Genomic DNA, 16,034 nt, shown 5'->3' on the forward strand with positions numbered 1-16,034 from the left:
GGGTTCCTCCCTTGGCCCCTTATATTGTACAACCAATTCATCGTTACAAGCGTTCTTTTGACAAAAAGTCACGAGTCTTTGCTCAAGAGAAAAACCTAACCCATTATTCTGAATAGCAAAGTCGTCATTAAGTTCAGAAATTCTATCAACTAAAACATCGGTAGGAACCTTTTTTCTAAGGTTTTCATTATAGGCAACATGATCCAAAGATTGTAAACGCATTATGTCTTCTTGATTAAAAAGGATAGCTTCTACGGGAGGATGACCAGCATCCACCCTATAATGCACAAAAATTTCTTTAGCCTCTTTCATTATAAATCTGAACTCATGGGCCAAAAAGATAGTACCGTCACGCTTAACAGGAGAGTACTCAATATTAGAAAATTCTAGGAAAATTCTTTGTATGCAAGGATGCATATGAAGAAATTGCCTTTCAAGTTCAACTACGAGCAAGGATATCGCATCCGCAAGGCTACTAGTTCTGTGAAGAATAGAGCCACCCATGATGGGCAAAGCACCGGCACAAGTAAAGAAATCTTGAATAACTCATTTCCCAATAATATTACCACTACCGACTCGAAACTTTTTAGTATGCAAGATAGTAGGTTCCTCAAGAGGATCATCGAGGGCATCAAAGTTTCCCATGTTACTATTATTGCCTTCATTAGCGATAACCTCCCCAGATTCATACATGGCCAAAGAAAGGCAAGCGGAAAAGAGGGAGAACGGAAAAAGGGGGCGAATAAAACGGCAAGGATGAAGTGGGGAAGAGGAAAACGAGAGGCAAATGGCAAATAATGTAATGCGAGGGATAAGAGTTTGTGATGGGTACTTGGTATGTCTTGACTTGTGCATAGACTCCCCGGCAACGGCGCCAGAAATGGCTCGTTGCTGGGAGTCAAATCTTGACTTGACTTGGTGTAGGCCTCCCCGGCAACGGCGCCAGAAATCCTTCTTGCTACCTCTTGAGCACTGTGTTGGTATTCCCTTGAAGAGGAAAGGGTGATGCAACAAAGTATCATAAGTATTTCCCTCAGTTTTTAAGAACCAAGGTATCAATCCAGTAGGAGGCCACGCTCAAGTCCCTCGCACCTACACAAACAAATAAGAACCTCGCAACCAACGCGATAAAGGGGATGTCAATCCCTTCACGGTCACTTACGAGAGTGAGATCTGATAGAGATGATAAGATAATATTTTTGGTATTTTTATGATAAAGATTTAAAGTAAAGAATGCAAAGTAAACAAAGATAGAAATAGCTTGTTGACGGAAGATTAATATGATGGAAAATAGACCCGGGGGCCATAGGTTTCACTAGTGGCTTCTCTCAAGATAGCATAAGTATTATGGTGGGTAAACAAATTACTGTCGAGCAATTGATAGAATTGAGCATAGTTATGAGAATTTCTAGGTATGATCATGTATATAGGCATCACGTCCGTGACAAGTAGACCGACTCCTACCTGCATCTACTACTATTACTCCACACATCGACCGCTATCCAGCATGCATCTAGAGTATTAAGTTCATAAGAACGGAGTAACGCTTTAAGCAAGATGACATGATGTAGAGGGATAAACTCATGCAATATGATATAAACCCCATCTTTTTATCCCCGATGGCAACAATACAATACGTGTCATTTCCCCTACTGTCACTGGGATCGAGCACCACAAGATTGAACCCAAAGCTAAGCACTTCTCCCATTGCAAGAAAGATCAATCTAGTAGGCCAAACCAAACTGATAATTCAAAGAGACTTGCAAAGATAACCAACCATACATAAAAGAATTCAGAGGAGATTCAAATATTGTTCATAGATAATCTTGATCATAAACCCACAATTCATCGGATCTCGACAAACACGCCGCAAAAGAAGAGTTACATCAAATAGATCTCCAAGAGAATCGAGGAGAACTTTGTATTGAGATTCAAAGAGTGAGAAGAAGCCATCTAGCTAATAACTATGGACCCCGAAGGTCTGAGGTAAACTACTCACACATCATCGGAGAGGCTATGGTGTTGATGTAGAAGCCCTCCGTGATCAATGCCCCCTCCGGCGGAGCATCGGAAAAGGCCCCAAGATGGGATCTCATGGGTACAGAAGGTTGCGGCGGCAGAAATATTGTTTTTGCTCCGTATATGATGTTTCCAGGGTATATGAGTATATATAGGCGAAGGAGGTCGGTCAAGAGAGCTACGAGGGGCCCACGAGGGTGGAGGGCGCGCCCAGGGGGGTAGACGCGCCCCCTTCCTCGTGGCCTCCTCGTTGATTGCTTGACGTCCACTCCAAGTCCTCATTCCGTTCCCGAAGGTTTCATTCCGTGTGGACTCCGTTTGATATCCTTTTCCTTCGAAACACTGAAATAGGCAAAAAACAGCAATTCGGGTTGGGCCTCCGGTTAATAGGTTAGTCCCAAAAATAATATAAAAGTGTATAACAAAGCCCATTAAACATCCAAAACAGAATATAATATAGCATGGAACAATAAAAAATTATAGATACGTTGGAGACATATCAGTGACATTTTGGGCCGAACGAAAAAAAATTATGTCATACTTATGACACTTCTATGACGATAATTGTGACAAAACCAGGTATCATCATAGATGTGGTGGGCTCCTACTTCTATGACAAAAAATCATGACAGAAAATGGGCTTTTCGTCCTGGGCGGGCCGGAGACGCAGCTGCATGACATTCTTTGGGCCGTCCATGACGGAAAAAACCGTGGTAGAAGCGAGGGCGAGGAAAATTTCGGGGAGTTCCCGGTTACGGTGGGTGGTCGGGGGCCGAGCGATGCGCGTTTCTCTCGTACACGTACGCGTGTGTGTGCGACGCGTTGGGCTCTAACTGAACCTGAGCGAGGCGTTGGGCTATAACTGAACCCGAGCGATTGCACTGCAGGCTACGCGTTACTGAACCCGAGCGATCGATCGATGGCTGTTAACGGAACCCCATCGAGCGATTCCTTCGCTACTGCTGCTAACTGAAGCCGATCGATGCTGCCTTTGGATGAACAGTGAGCGTTGATGGGGGCGTTTGGATGAACAGTTCCCGGTGGGGGTGGATGGACAGGGCCCCGTGGTGTTGCCTCTAGATGAACAGGACCCCGATCGATTGAGCCAGTTGGGGCTGAATGAACCGGAACCCGTGGAGGGTTGGATGAACAGGACCACCCCGTGGAGGGCTGGATGAACAGTAGACGGTGGAGGGCTGGATGAACAGTAGCCCGTGGAGGGGTGGTTGAACAGGAGCCCGTGGAGAGGGCTGGTTGAACAGTAGCTGGTGGAGTAGCGCGTGGTGGAGGCTGGATGAACAGGAGCCCGTGGATGAACAGTCGCAGGTGGAGGCTGGAGGAGGTCGACGGTGGATGAACAGTAGCACATGGAGGCTGGAGGGGTCGACGGTGGAGATGAACAGTATCCCGTGGAGTCCCGTTTTGCGGTACGCCACACCCCTCCCGATGAATAGGACCCCCATTTCGACCGTAGCGCTCCAACACAAGTCCGTTTCCTCCGTTTTGCGGTACGCCACACCCCTCCCGATCAACAGGACCCCCATATTGACCGTAGGAGGTCCGTTTCCTCCGTTTTGCGGTACGCGAGACCCCTCCCGATGAACAGGATCCCGTTTCGACCGGGACCGGTCGAACACAAGGCCGTTTCCTTCGTTCTGCGGTACGCCAGGCCTCGTTTCCATCGGCTGTTCCATCCAAGCCAGTTGGCTCCCACAGGTTCCGTTGCCTCCCGATGAACACGACGAATTCCGTTGCCTCCCCATGAACACGACGACGACGCTGTTGTTGTTTTTTGCGGGCGACGACGACACTGTTTCTCCGTTCCACCCAGCCATGTACATGAGCCCTGGCCATACGTATGCGCGAGTAGGCGTTCGAGACCCCGCCCGTATGTATGTACGTAGCCGTATTTTCTTTCTTGCACACTGGCCGCTATACATACGTGTACATGCTACGTGCGCGCCTCTACTATGACACGTGCGCGCCTCTACATTGACCAGTATGTACGTACACGTTCCCGACCAGAATGACAACGTTATGTATGCTTTGACCAGGTGGGTCCCGACTGTCAGGCACTTCCTTGCGTGCGAAGATGTAGCTGGTGGGTCCCAGCAGTCAGGGGGGCGAATCGTTTTTTTTGCCCGGACGCACTTCCTTGCGTGCGAAGATGTAGCTGGTAGGTCCCAACAGTCAGGGGGGAAACGTTTTTTTCGCGAAATACGGTTGCCCGTCCGGTGGGTCCCTGCTGTCAGGTGGAGGAATCATTATTTTCCGCATAATAAGGAGGCACTTCCTTGCTGCGGCCGTGGACCCAGCTATCAGCCTCTCCACGTACAGTCCACGTCCGATGGAAGCCGCTCCTTGACCATGTTGACCATGCCACGCCGAGAGCACCAGGGCGGTGGACGACGGCGAGGCCTAGGAAGGGGACAACACGGAGCCGGGGAAGACGGGACAGTGGATGCCCACGCGTAGAGGAGTATGAGGGTTCACTGGTTCGCTGCGGTGTGAGGCTGCCGACGCCGCAGAATAACAGGGGTGTGTGTGAGTAGAGGGATGGCCTGGCCAGCGGTGGGAGTAGTAGGGGGTGAGGCCTCCGCGGCATCGCAGCCGGCCATGGGAGGCAGGAGCACGAGGCACGACCGACGCTGGTTTGGGCGGCTGGAGCAAGAAGACCAGAGGTTGAAGAAGCACTACGGCCGTTGGATGGACATCGTACGGTCACTGGAGCTAGAATCGTTCATATTGACTAAGTTGACAAAGCCCTCCATCCCCGTCAACTTAGTTGGCCCACAAGTCAGCCTCCCACTATTGTGGGTCCCAACTAGCAGGGGGTATTCATTTTTTTCGTGCGTAATAAGGAGGCACTTCCTTGCGTGCGAAGATATAACTGGTGGGTCCGACCTGTCAACGGCGGGAACGTTTTTTTCGCGAAATACAGAGGCCCTTCTGGTGGGTCCCAGCTGTCAGGTGGAGGAATCATTATTTTGTGCATAATAAGGAGGCATTTCCTTGCGTGCGGCTGTGGACCCAGCTGTCAGCCTCTCCACGCACAGACTACTTCCGATGGTGTCGTTCATTGACCACGTTGACCACTCCGCGCCGAGCGCACCCAAGGTGGTGGACAACGGCGAGGCCCCGGACAGCAACGAGCCGGAGATGGGAAGACGCGGGAGTAGAGTCGCAGACGGAGAGGTGTACGAGGGTTAACTGGTTCTGGTGCGGTGCGGTACGGCAGTCAGTGGAGAAGAACAGGAGGTGTGGAGGGGTGGAGGGATGGCCTGGCCAACGCTGGAGTAGCGCTTGACAGCGAAGCGTGCTAAGCAGAGCTGCTAGCAGCAGGAGGCGGGAGCAGGTGGTCCCGGCGGAGCTGGAGGAAGAAGACGAGAGACTGAAGATGGATGCCGGTCGTTGGATGTAAATCCAATGGCTAACGATGTCAGAATCATTTGTTGGCTAAGTTGACAATGACTTGCATTGGCTTCGACCTATTGGACCACATTTCAGCCTCCTCAAATGTGGCACGTATTCAACCCATTTTTTCAGAATTTACAGTCTTTTTTTGCGGGGTAGAATTTACAATCAATTTGATCTCTTGTTTTGAATTACAGTCCATTAGCTGGGCTGGGTGAACAAATAATGTAGCATCCATGCGGCCCATTTATGTTTTTTCTAAAAAATTACAGGCCATTTGCGCTTTCTCGAAATACATGATTTTGCTGGCCTGATTCTAATTATAATGTTGGGGTGGGCGCAGCAATGTTATCAAAAAATAAACAGGGGCTGAGCATTTTGTTATATATATATATATATATTTAAATAATAAGTGATTTACTATTACGTTGGTCCTTAAATCTTACCAAGCTTTTGTACACAATCACCAGGATTTTCGTTGCCAAAAAAATCCAGGATTTTATTGTTAAGAAATTGTTTTTATAAGTTAATAAGATGTGGGATATTGTTTTCTTACATATGTAAGTATCTGTTAAATATATGATGACAATAACAATAATATATAATAACATATAAAATAATTTAAATATATATAATATAGTTAGAAGGGAAACATAAGTTGGACCACGCGTTCCTATTCTTATATAGAAAAATAGAACAGACCTCTGCGTTTTCTTCAAAAAATACATAAATTGGGCTGCCGATGTTTCAGGAAAAATAAAACCTCAGATGGGAGGTCCATAGGCCGGTCGATACATGACGACCCTCAAGAAAATACAAACAGGCCTATGGACCTCCCATCCGAGGTCGTGGGTTGCGCATGTTAAAAAAGAAAGCCTAGACGGGGCAGCCCAAAACCCAACTGATACTTGCTGGCCCAGTGATAATAAATGATACCTGCCAGCTCCCTGGCTTCGTTGTGAATTTATCTCCTATAGTAACTACGTTGAAGCACCTAAAAAATGTAACTATGTTGACAAACCCGTGGGCCCCAACGTTAGTATAGCATTAGGAGGAAGTATCTTTTCGATGAGGCACTTGCTTGCGTACGGCCATAGACCTGGTGGGTCCGGACTGTCCGCCTCTCCACGTACAGTCCTCTCCAGATTCCTCTCGTTTGTTCAGCATGTTCACAACGGCAGACAGCGGCGTCGTGGCGAGCGCACAAAGGCGCAGGAGGAGATCCGACCACCTGAGGAAGTGCCTTAATAGTAACGAAACAACTAAACTAGCCTAGTGGCCGAGTGACACTGCCCGACAGATGTTCCGCCCGGGTTCGATTCCACCTGTGCCAAGAAAATATCTCCAAATTTTTTGCCTCTGCCTTTATTGACATGTGGGTCCCAATTTTCATCTATGCACACCACGTCCAACACTTGCCAAAACTTCGTCCCTCGTTTTCTCTGTTTTTCGCACACTCGACATTGTGTGGGCATTTTGAAAATAGCATATCTTTTTGACTGTGCATCATATGAAGATGTGCTATGCATGAATGTTGATCAGCATGATGTTAACTGGCTGGTAGTTCCAGTTTTGACCATGAATAAAACTTCCAACAGATGTTAACACTGTTTGAAAAGGCCATGTTAATATAAATGCTCTGCCTCTGAAAGTTGCAGTTTCTTATCTGAAACTGAACTTGGAGTTTCTTATCTGAAACTGAAACTTGCAGTTTCTTCTCTGAGAATCACATTGTCTGCACTTTTATACTCCTATGAAACTACATTTTTTTAAGTGCTAAAAATAGATCTCTAGAATTCATAAAATACTTCATATGCTCAATACTGCAAATCTGAAATTCAACAGACATTATTATCTGAAAGTACTCTCAAAATACACAACACAATTCACAACCTGCAAATAGTGACAACCCTAAGCTCCTCCTAACAATTCACAACCTGCCCGACTATTGGGCTGGGGGGCAGTCCCTCCTATTCCTCGATGGCAGACAGCCGCCCCGTGAGACGATGTGAACGGCGAGGGAGAGGATGGTGGGGAAGTGTCGTCGGGCCAACTGTTTTTCTCCTCTTGTAGTTGGGTTCGGTCGACGAAGACTCCACCGGCTCGCTTTGGCACGACACTCTCACAAATGGCACCCTGTAGATGCTCGATCCTTCAATCTCTGGTGGATGCTCCATCCGGGATCGATACTCCCACCACCACTCCCTCATGATCGGATTCAGTGAATCTGTTTGCTCCATGCCCCAAAGGAGCAGCTCTATGTACTCCCGTGCGACTCCCTCCAGGAGTATCGCGGTCTTTTCGCTCTGTTGCAGATATTTGGCCATGGATGTCGCCGTCGCCGCTAGTTTGTCCTTGTTGTCAAACCAAGACTGTATCTCCAACATCCTAGCTAGCTTCACAGGGTCGCCGTCTGCGATCCTCATGTATCGGTTGTACTCCTCCATCGATCTACTTCTCCACAGCACCTTCACTCACCGGCGGTGGTTTTAAAATGGAAGAGGAGAGGAGCAACGCTGGTTTTGGATTAGAACGGGAGAGGAGCGACGCCGGTTTTGGATTGGAACAGGAGAGGAGGGGCGGTGGTTTTGAAATGAAAGAGGAGAGGAGCGGCGCTGGATTTAGATTGGAACAGGAGAGGAGCGGTGGTGGTTTAAGAGGCGAAGAGCGGAAGAGCGGTGCTGGTCTTTGAAGTAATTTTTTTTGTTTTGCGTATTTTGGGTCACAGTTTGACCACGTACAGTATTTGACAAGCAAAATGTGAATGCATGTCACCAAAAATTGTATCGTTTGGTTCGTATCTAAATGTACTTTCAAATTATATTATTTTTGCAATGTATAACATATATTTTATTTGCGAAAATCATGGTCAATTATGACCCGGAATAAAAGGGAGACTAGTTAATGTGGGGTCGCTTTCTTAATTGAAGGGTAAATTGATTTTGATTTTGATCCAGTCACAGCGCGCCGGTCCTCTCGTCCAATCCTAAATCACCGCCGCACGCTCCTCTCCCTCTTCTCCATTGCAAAACCACCTCCTATCCTCGCCACCATCTCCATTCAAAAACCACCGTCTCGCCTCTCCCTCTTCTCCATTGCAAAACCACCCCCTCTTCTCCATTGCAAAACCACCTCCTCTCCTCTCCATCATTTCCATTCCAAAACCACCGTCTCGCCTCTCCCTCTTCTCTATTGCAAGACCACTGTCTCTCCTCCCATCTTCCAAAGCTAGCACCGGACCACTCAGAAGGACATTTAGGGAGAGGATGCAGCAGTGAATCAGGCAGATTGCCGGTGGTGACCAGGCAAAGTTAGCTAGGTTGAAGGAGATCCTTACTTGGTTTGATAATGAGTGGGAGATTTTGAGGACGGTGAGGGCCATGTGGCAATGTATGCAAAAGAGCGAGATGGCAGCGATGAGGGCGGCGATGTACATGTACTCCTCGGCGGCAGTCACGTCGCAGTCCTTCGAGTTCATCGAGTATCTCCTCTGGGCAATGGAGCAAACAGATTCGCCCGAGGCGAAAGTCAGGAGGAGGTGGTGGGCATACAGGTCAAAGGTCGAGCACCCAGAGGATAACGAATCGATCTAGTACGGTGTGCCGTTCGTGAGGGTGCAGAGCTAGCCGGAGGCACAGGAGTATTCGTTCTCCCACCACAAGAGGAGGCCGGATGGCGCGACGTCGCTTCCCCGCCGTTCTCCACGGTTCCCTCGACGCTCGCCTCATTTCAACGGCGGCGGTAGGGTTTAAGGTAAGCTTCGCACTAACCTAATCTTCCACCTACTCATGCTTACAATCAGTGTGACAGCTAATGAAAATCATGGTTACAACCAGTCTCCGAGTACTACGCCAATCACCCTTAAATAGCTCTGGACCTTTGGGTCAAAGTTGTGACACTATGTACAAATAAAGAAAAATAGATTGGTGCTTCTTTCAGAAAAGAGTACTCCCTAGAAAACTGCCAATATAAGCTACTAGTATTTGGTTAGAGGATTTGCTGCCGAGAAAGATCCGTCCACAGAGAGCGCCACACATCCCACTGGTGGTGGTGGATGCCAATGTGTGCATGGAGCATGGTTGGTGTCGGTAATTTTTACTTGGCACACCTCGCACTCTGCATATATGCCGGTTCCATCCGTACATTTGTGCAGTTCCACCAAAATGCAGCTGAATAACCCTGTTTGCACAGATAATGAAAAAGCATGATTACATTATAGTGGCACTAGTTGATGAAACACGCAAAATGAATAGAAGAAAATATTGCGATAGTATCATAGTATGCCATGCTGCGAGGGCGAGATGGGCCCTGCGACGCCTCATACGGTACGCCACGCCTCATACTGGAAATCGTCCCAAGTCTCCCCAATACACCTTCTGCCAGTGATACACATCAGTGTACAGCGGTATTACAAGGAGGGGCCTTGAGACATTCAAATATCTATTTTTGTGCAGATCAACTAAAATTAAGCACCCCAGTTTGCAGAAACGCTTAAACATTAACAATGGGACTAGTTGATGAAACATACATTAACAAAGAGAAGCACTTTCATTATCTACATTGGAAATGAAATGATAGAGAGGATACTCGCTCTATTTTAACTGTATTATTACTTCAATTTATCAGTGACACTAGGGTCGAGCAGGTGGCAAACAAGGTGTACTGTGCGTCGCAAGGATGAAGGCCGGGGGTGCTTAGACTGGGATGCTGAAGCTGGCTCTTTCAGCCCCTATCTTCCCCCTGATGTTTCTATGGTAGCATTTGGGTTGTAATCCAAACTTAGTCGAGCTGGTGCTGCGTCCCCCTACCTACCTAGCTTATGTGGAGAACTTGTCTCCTGCTAGTACTCAGTCTGTTCTAGTAGTAGTTGCATAACTGCCCGTTTACACTGAGATGTTGTCGGATAATGGTTCTCTATGGTTGGGTTTCTTTAATGAAATCGGAGGGAACCCCCTCTTTCGATATATAAAAAAATAGTGGAACTAGTGGTGCCAAAACATTGCCTCAAATTAATAGTGCCACTAGATTAAGGTGCAAAATAATAACACTACTGCTTTATCATGGCAGTGCCAAAATAGTAGCACAAGAGCAGGATCAACATGCAGGATCTTTGGCAAACGGCCAGACCAAAAAAGAACATACCTCGTGATGGGAACCATATCTGCAGTCAACGCCATCATAGAAGGGATGACACCAGTCACCAACATGGATGATTCAATTCATGGGACCTTTTGGTGCAGTTCACCTAAAATGAAGCAATGTCCCAAGAGCTAGCAGCTTCTTTTTTTTAAGAAAAGGGCTCCAGCCCCGGTTCCATTTCCATCAGAAAACGAAACCCACATAGCTTCTTCTTCATTAGTTACAATAAAATTGAGCAACATCAAGGTTGGTCATGAAGCTCCTGAAATGTTTAACTATAATTTGGATATCATTTGTGCAGTTCAACTAAGATCAAGCGTGAAATGTATATCTCTGTTTGCACAAAAAAGGTGGAAAGGAGGGTGACTAACAAGTGATGAAACATGCATCAAATGAAAAAAGCATGTTCCTTATCTGAATGGCAATTGTACAAGGACAGTAGCAATTTCTAGCAGCATTGCTAGATATTAGTGTGGGCATTAGGATTAACTATGACAACCGTTAAATACGACATTACTTTAATGGTGCCATTGCTTCATTTTACCAGCAACATTACATTAACAGCTGCTACAGAGTCGGTATTTGGGCACGGGAGAGTAGGCGGACCCGGACAGTTGCATCTCTAATGAAAAGAAGCAACTTATCTTAATGGGAAATTTAGCAGGACATGAAGAAAGTGCCATTGATTCATATTACTGGAGGCATTACATTGAAAACAACATTTGTTTAACGTGTCCTTACTTTTAACAGTACGACTGCTACATTTTACTAGTGGCATTACATAAGAGCAGCTCGGGGCAACAAACATCAGAAGAGGATATCTGGGTTGGTCCCATTTTTGTTCGGTATATAGCCACCTTATACTGTGTGAGGCTAGCAAATCTAGTGCTGGACTTACTCTGTTGACATGTCCCCTAGTCCCCACTTTCTTTCCTTTTTCAACCAATAGATCGGGTTTATATTGAGTTTGTACTGCGTTCCCTTTATTTCCCTATTAGACCTAGAGACCAGTTGGATAGCCAGTCTCTGCTACTTTTCGCCCCCATTATTTCCTCTTTCGACAAAGTCCTAGATTCAGGTAACAAATCTTCCCCCACCCCCACCCCATTTCTTCCTTGTTTGAACCAAGTAGTACTAGATTCGAGTGCATGAACTGGTTTTACCTCTTAACAGTAAAAAATTAGGTGGTTTTCGAACAACCGATAGATCCTATCTACGAGGGGGCCTGAGAAATAGTAAAAGATACAAATGCAGCGACGTCAGGAGCTCGAAAAGTAGGGCAAGGGCGGTTTCGAAGGAAGTTATACCTGAGGGTCGCCGAGATGTCGCTAGGTGGGCGGCGGGAGGCCGGATCTGCCCACACTATGACAGCGAGGAAGAAGGGGTGGGAGGCCCTCCCTCGCCAGCGATGCTTGGGAGAGAACGGCAAGGCATGCTGATCGGGATGCGCCGGCAGTGGGTAAGAGCCGTCGCCGAGGACGACTGCGTGAACGTTGCACCTTCTCACCTTCCCCGACGGAGAGGATCCGGCTGGATCTGTGACCAGTGGTGAGCAGAGAGAGAGTGTGTGGCCACCGCTGCGTGTTTAGATCTGGAGAGGACGAGACAGTGTGAAGAGATCAACACTAGCAAGCAAGCGCGGAGGCTCCTGCCTATATAGTGGAGTACTAGTTTTATTTTGTCTACCGGCCGGAGCTGGCTTGACCTCAGCAATGACTGTCGAGCAGTCTTCATGCATGTGCCCCGGAGGCGCAGTTGTCTTCATTTTGATCTGAAGCACCGGATTATAACATATAACACGAAAAAATGCCACATGACAAGAAATCATAACCTAACTGCCCAAAAGAGACAAGATGAATCCCGACGGACAAACTAGACGAGGATGAAAGCTCAAATTAAAGATAAACTCGTAGAAAAGGGGTCCGTCGATAGATGTCCTAATTAACATAGCCGGCTTGACCTAGATGGCAGCCGAGTAGTCTTCGTGCATGTGCCCCCAATGACTAGCCCAACTCAGTTGTCTCTGTTTAACCCTCGCAGTGATCCGAAGCACATGACACCTAATTTTGCGAGATGACAAGAAACCTTTTTTTAGATTTCTCACCAGAACTACAGCCCTGTACAACATAGCCTGCACAATATGTAGACGATAGCCAATCCAGGCATGTCTGCTGGAGTCTGGTCACATGCATGGATGAACTGATCTTCCGTGTCTTGCAGGGATCGTCCAGGTACCAACGTATGTACTCCTACGACACTTCTCTAGTAGTACTATCGCTCGTCTCTCTCTTCTATTAACTCACCCGACTTGCGGGGCCGGGGAGTGTGTCTATGGTCGGTTCTCAATTGCGGTCCCACATGTGTGTGCAAACGCAATATGACGCGCGTTCCATTCGGAGAGCGGCGTGCCAGACCGACCGACTGTCTGGGGTGCGACGCGAACGCGACGGGCCTGTTGTATACTCCATACATGTGTACCGCCATTTTCTTGAGGCTTTGCTCCATGGCGCAATCCATTGATACAAAATTAGTATACGGTACTATTTAAAAGTCAAGGGCGGGGCTTTCCTGCGCGATAGGCGGGGCAGTTCCGGCTAGTCGTTTCGACAGAGACGCGAGAAGATGAGGGAGTAGGCTGCCGCAAACGTAGGGCTGTGTGATTTGACAGCGAGTTACTGCTGGATAGGTGGGGCCCCGTGATTTGACTTGCCATTATCATTTTAACTGCGACGCTACGACCGGCGTGAGTCTCCCGATTCCTGACCACCTCCATATAGGTACCTCTCCCAATGCTCCACCATGTAGAGGCTGGCTCCTGCATGAGAGCCCACTCCTCCACTTTTTCCTTGCCTCTTTCCTCCACATATGCAAAAATGCCATGTAAAGCGGGCTTATAGCCCACTATTGTACTTAAGTTAGTACAAAGTTGAGTCATCTATTTTGGAATGGATGGAGTACTTACTTGCTCCTACAGGTGCTAATCTTGCCACATAGGCATAAAGTCTGATGTGGCAAGTTAATTAAGAAGAGAGAGACTAGTTTGGTGAGCCAAGGAAGAAACGGTGCTAAGCGCGTGTACCTAGGTGAAAATACAATTTTGAGTCTATAGTTAATTAAATGAAGCAAACTTAGCAACAAAAAACTAAGCACCTATGCATTGGGGACTTGATTGCTAAGCCATTTAATGCCCTTAGCACCTCATCTAAGCACCATTTCATTGAAAGAGGTCACTCCTTGGCAAATGCAATAAATACTACGAAGAAAGAGATAGAGAGAAGTAAAAAAATACTCTTATAGCCAGCCTTATAGCTAACCTTGTTGTAGTACGAGTGACTAAGTGGTGACTATGTATGACATGCCAACATCAAATAGCCTAACGCACCGTGTTAAATCTCCAAGGGCGCGACCGCGCGAGCGAGGCAATGGTCGTGGTAGGCGGCGCGACCATGATACGGGCTGCTGGCAGCCCTTGGATCTGAGATCGAACGGTCGCATGCTAAGTTGCTGAAAATTTGCGGAATAACCCTCCAGGATAGGATATTCACCCATACGTCTAGAATCACGCCATGCAACCATTTGATCTCAGATCCAAGGGCTCTCGGAAGCCCGTATCATGGGAGAATGGAAAGCTTCGTATCACCTGTAATTTTCCCGACGCTTGACATGACATCGAAAGCCATTTAATTGGGCGTCGAGTAGACATGACATCTAATTGGGCATGCATGAATCCATTTATCCAGCAGGCAAGCCACTACCCTTCCGTTCACACGCCCCACTCAGCATTTTTACAATCAAAAAACCGCTGGCAGTTCGCTCCTACTCGTCCCCGGATGTCCTTTAACATTACGGCAGTTCGCTCCTACTCGTCCTGTCCTTTCACATTACGGCAGTTCCACTAATCCTAACCCTCCTCCCAAATTCATGGTGTCCCAAATCTCCATGATCGGCGGTGAGTACAAGGTTAGAACCATCACCGGCGATGAGTTCGACGTCATCTACACACGTTCTTCCGCGATGTGACAGGATGCCTTGCTCGCTTCAGTCGCATGTTCAAAAACTCAAATGATGAGTGGGTAGCTGGGCTAGATGTTGAGTACACCACAGTCCTGGGACAAGAGAAGGATCTAAAGGAGGAAGAGAAGAAGAAGCCCGCCGTGATCCAGGTTTGCGTGCATGACTTATGCTTGGTTTACCACATATGCTAAGCCGACGTTGAGTGCGAGGAATTTAAGAACTTCCTCAAGGGCAGCCTAGTCAAATTCATTACTGTAGACTTTACAAATGACAAAAGAGTCCTGGGTCGGATAGGCCTCATTGTAGGCAAGCCCTTCAACCTCCAGAAGAATCGGCTGCTGCCCTCCCGTGGTCAGCCTTCAATGCTGACCCAGGCAGGAGCCATGGTTCATCCTTCGTACGGTAAACTAGAGAAACCTCCGTACATGTTTCATCGTCATGCATGGCAGTGGAATGTACTAGATATAGACCACATCCACTATGCTGCAGTGGAAGGCTACCTTTGTTTCAATATCTACAAGGGTTGGATGAAGAGCAAGAGCCAAGTGTGCGGTTCAAGCAAAGAAGTATCAGCCAAGAGGAAGAGGGACAAGGATGAAGTCGAGGACGTGGACGAGGACTCCGAGTAAGGTGGCAGTGTCATTGCTCATGGTGGTTCTAATGTAGTGTCTACCGAATTAGTTGCATAGTTTAATTTCATGTGTGCTTAGTATAATTTGAGGGGTGTCTTGTGTTGAGCCCCCAGCAGAACTATGTTATGTTTCTTATCGTTATATTTCGTACATTTCATCTTTTAGTTGGTATAGTACTACCACTCGTTTCTTCACATTATATACGTACAATATATATGGCCAACATCATATAGCCAGCAGTTTAGTTGTCAAAGAAATTCAGGGTGCTTAGTTTTGTCAAAGAACTCCAGGGTGCTTAGTTTTATTCGAGGGGTGTGTTGTGCTGGACACCATTAACTTGTCATTGTGAGAATCGGCTTATTTTTGTCATGTAACATGGTCAACGGGTTTGACGTGAAAATAACAATGACTAATGGCATTTCTGAGCAAACATCTAACTTAACGATGGCATTTTTTTAGATATCTAATTGCATTTTTGAGCAGGCATCTCATGGATCGATGGCATTTTTTGAGTAGTTGTAACTTCTAATGGCAAAACTGAGTAGTGATACACAACTAGTGGCATAAATAATAAGAACCCAAGAATTAAATAGTTATGCTAATTTCTTTATTTCTTTATACCTTTGTGTGCGAAACAATATACGCTGCCTCCCCACAGATTTTCTTTACAGAGGCAACATAGAACTATATGAGTGCCCTGTTAAATTTTGGAATTATTTCGGGTTCGTTTGGCCTTTTTTATACATTAATTGAGTTTCTGGTCATTTAATGTGCATAATGCAAATTTGAACTACAAGCACATGCTCCCGTGCACCA

Source organism: Triticum aestivum, chromosome 7D (assembly GCF_018294505.1).
Source record: "Triticum aestivum cultivar Chinese Spring chromosome 7D, IWGSC CS RefSeq v2.1, whole genome shotgun sequence".
NCBI lineage: Eukaryota > Viridiplantae > Streptophyta > Magnoliopsida > Poales > Poaceae > Triticum > Triticum aestivum.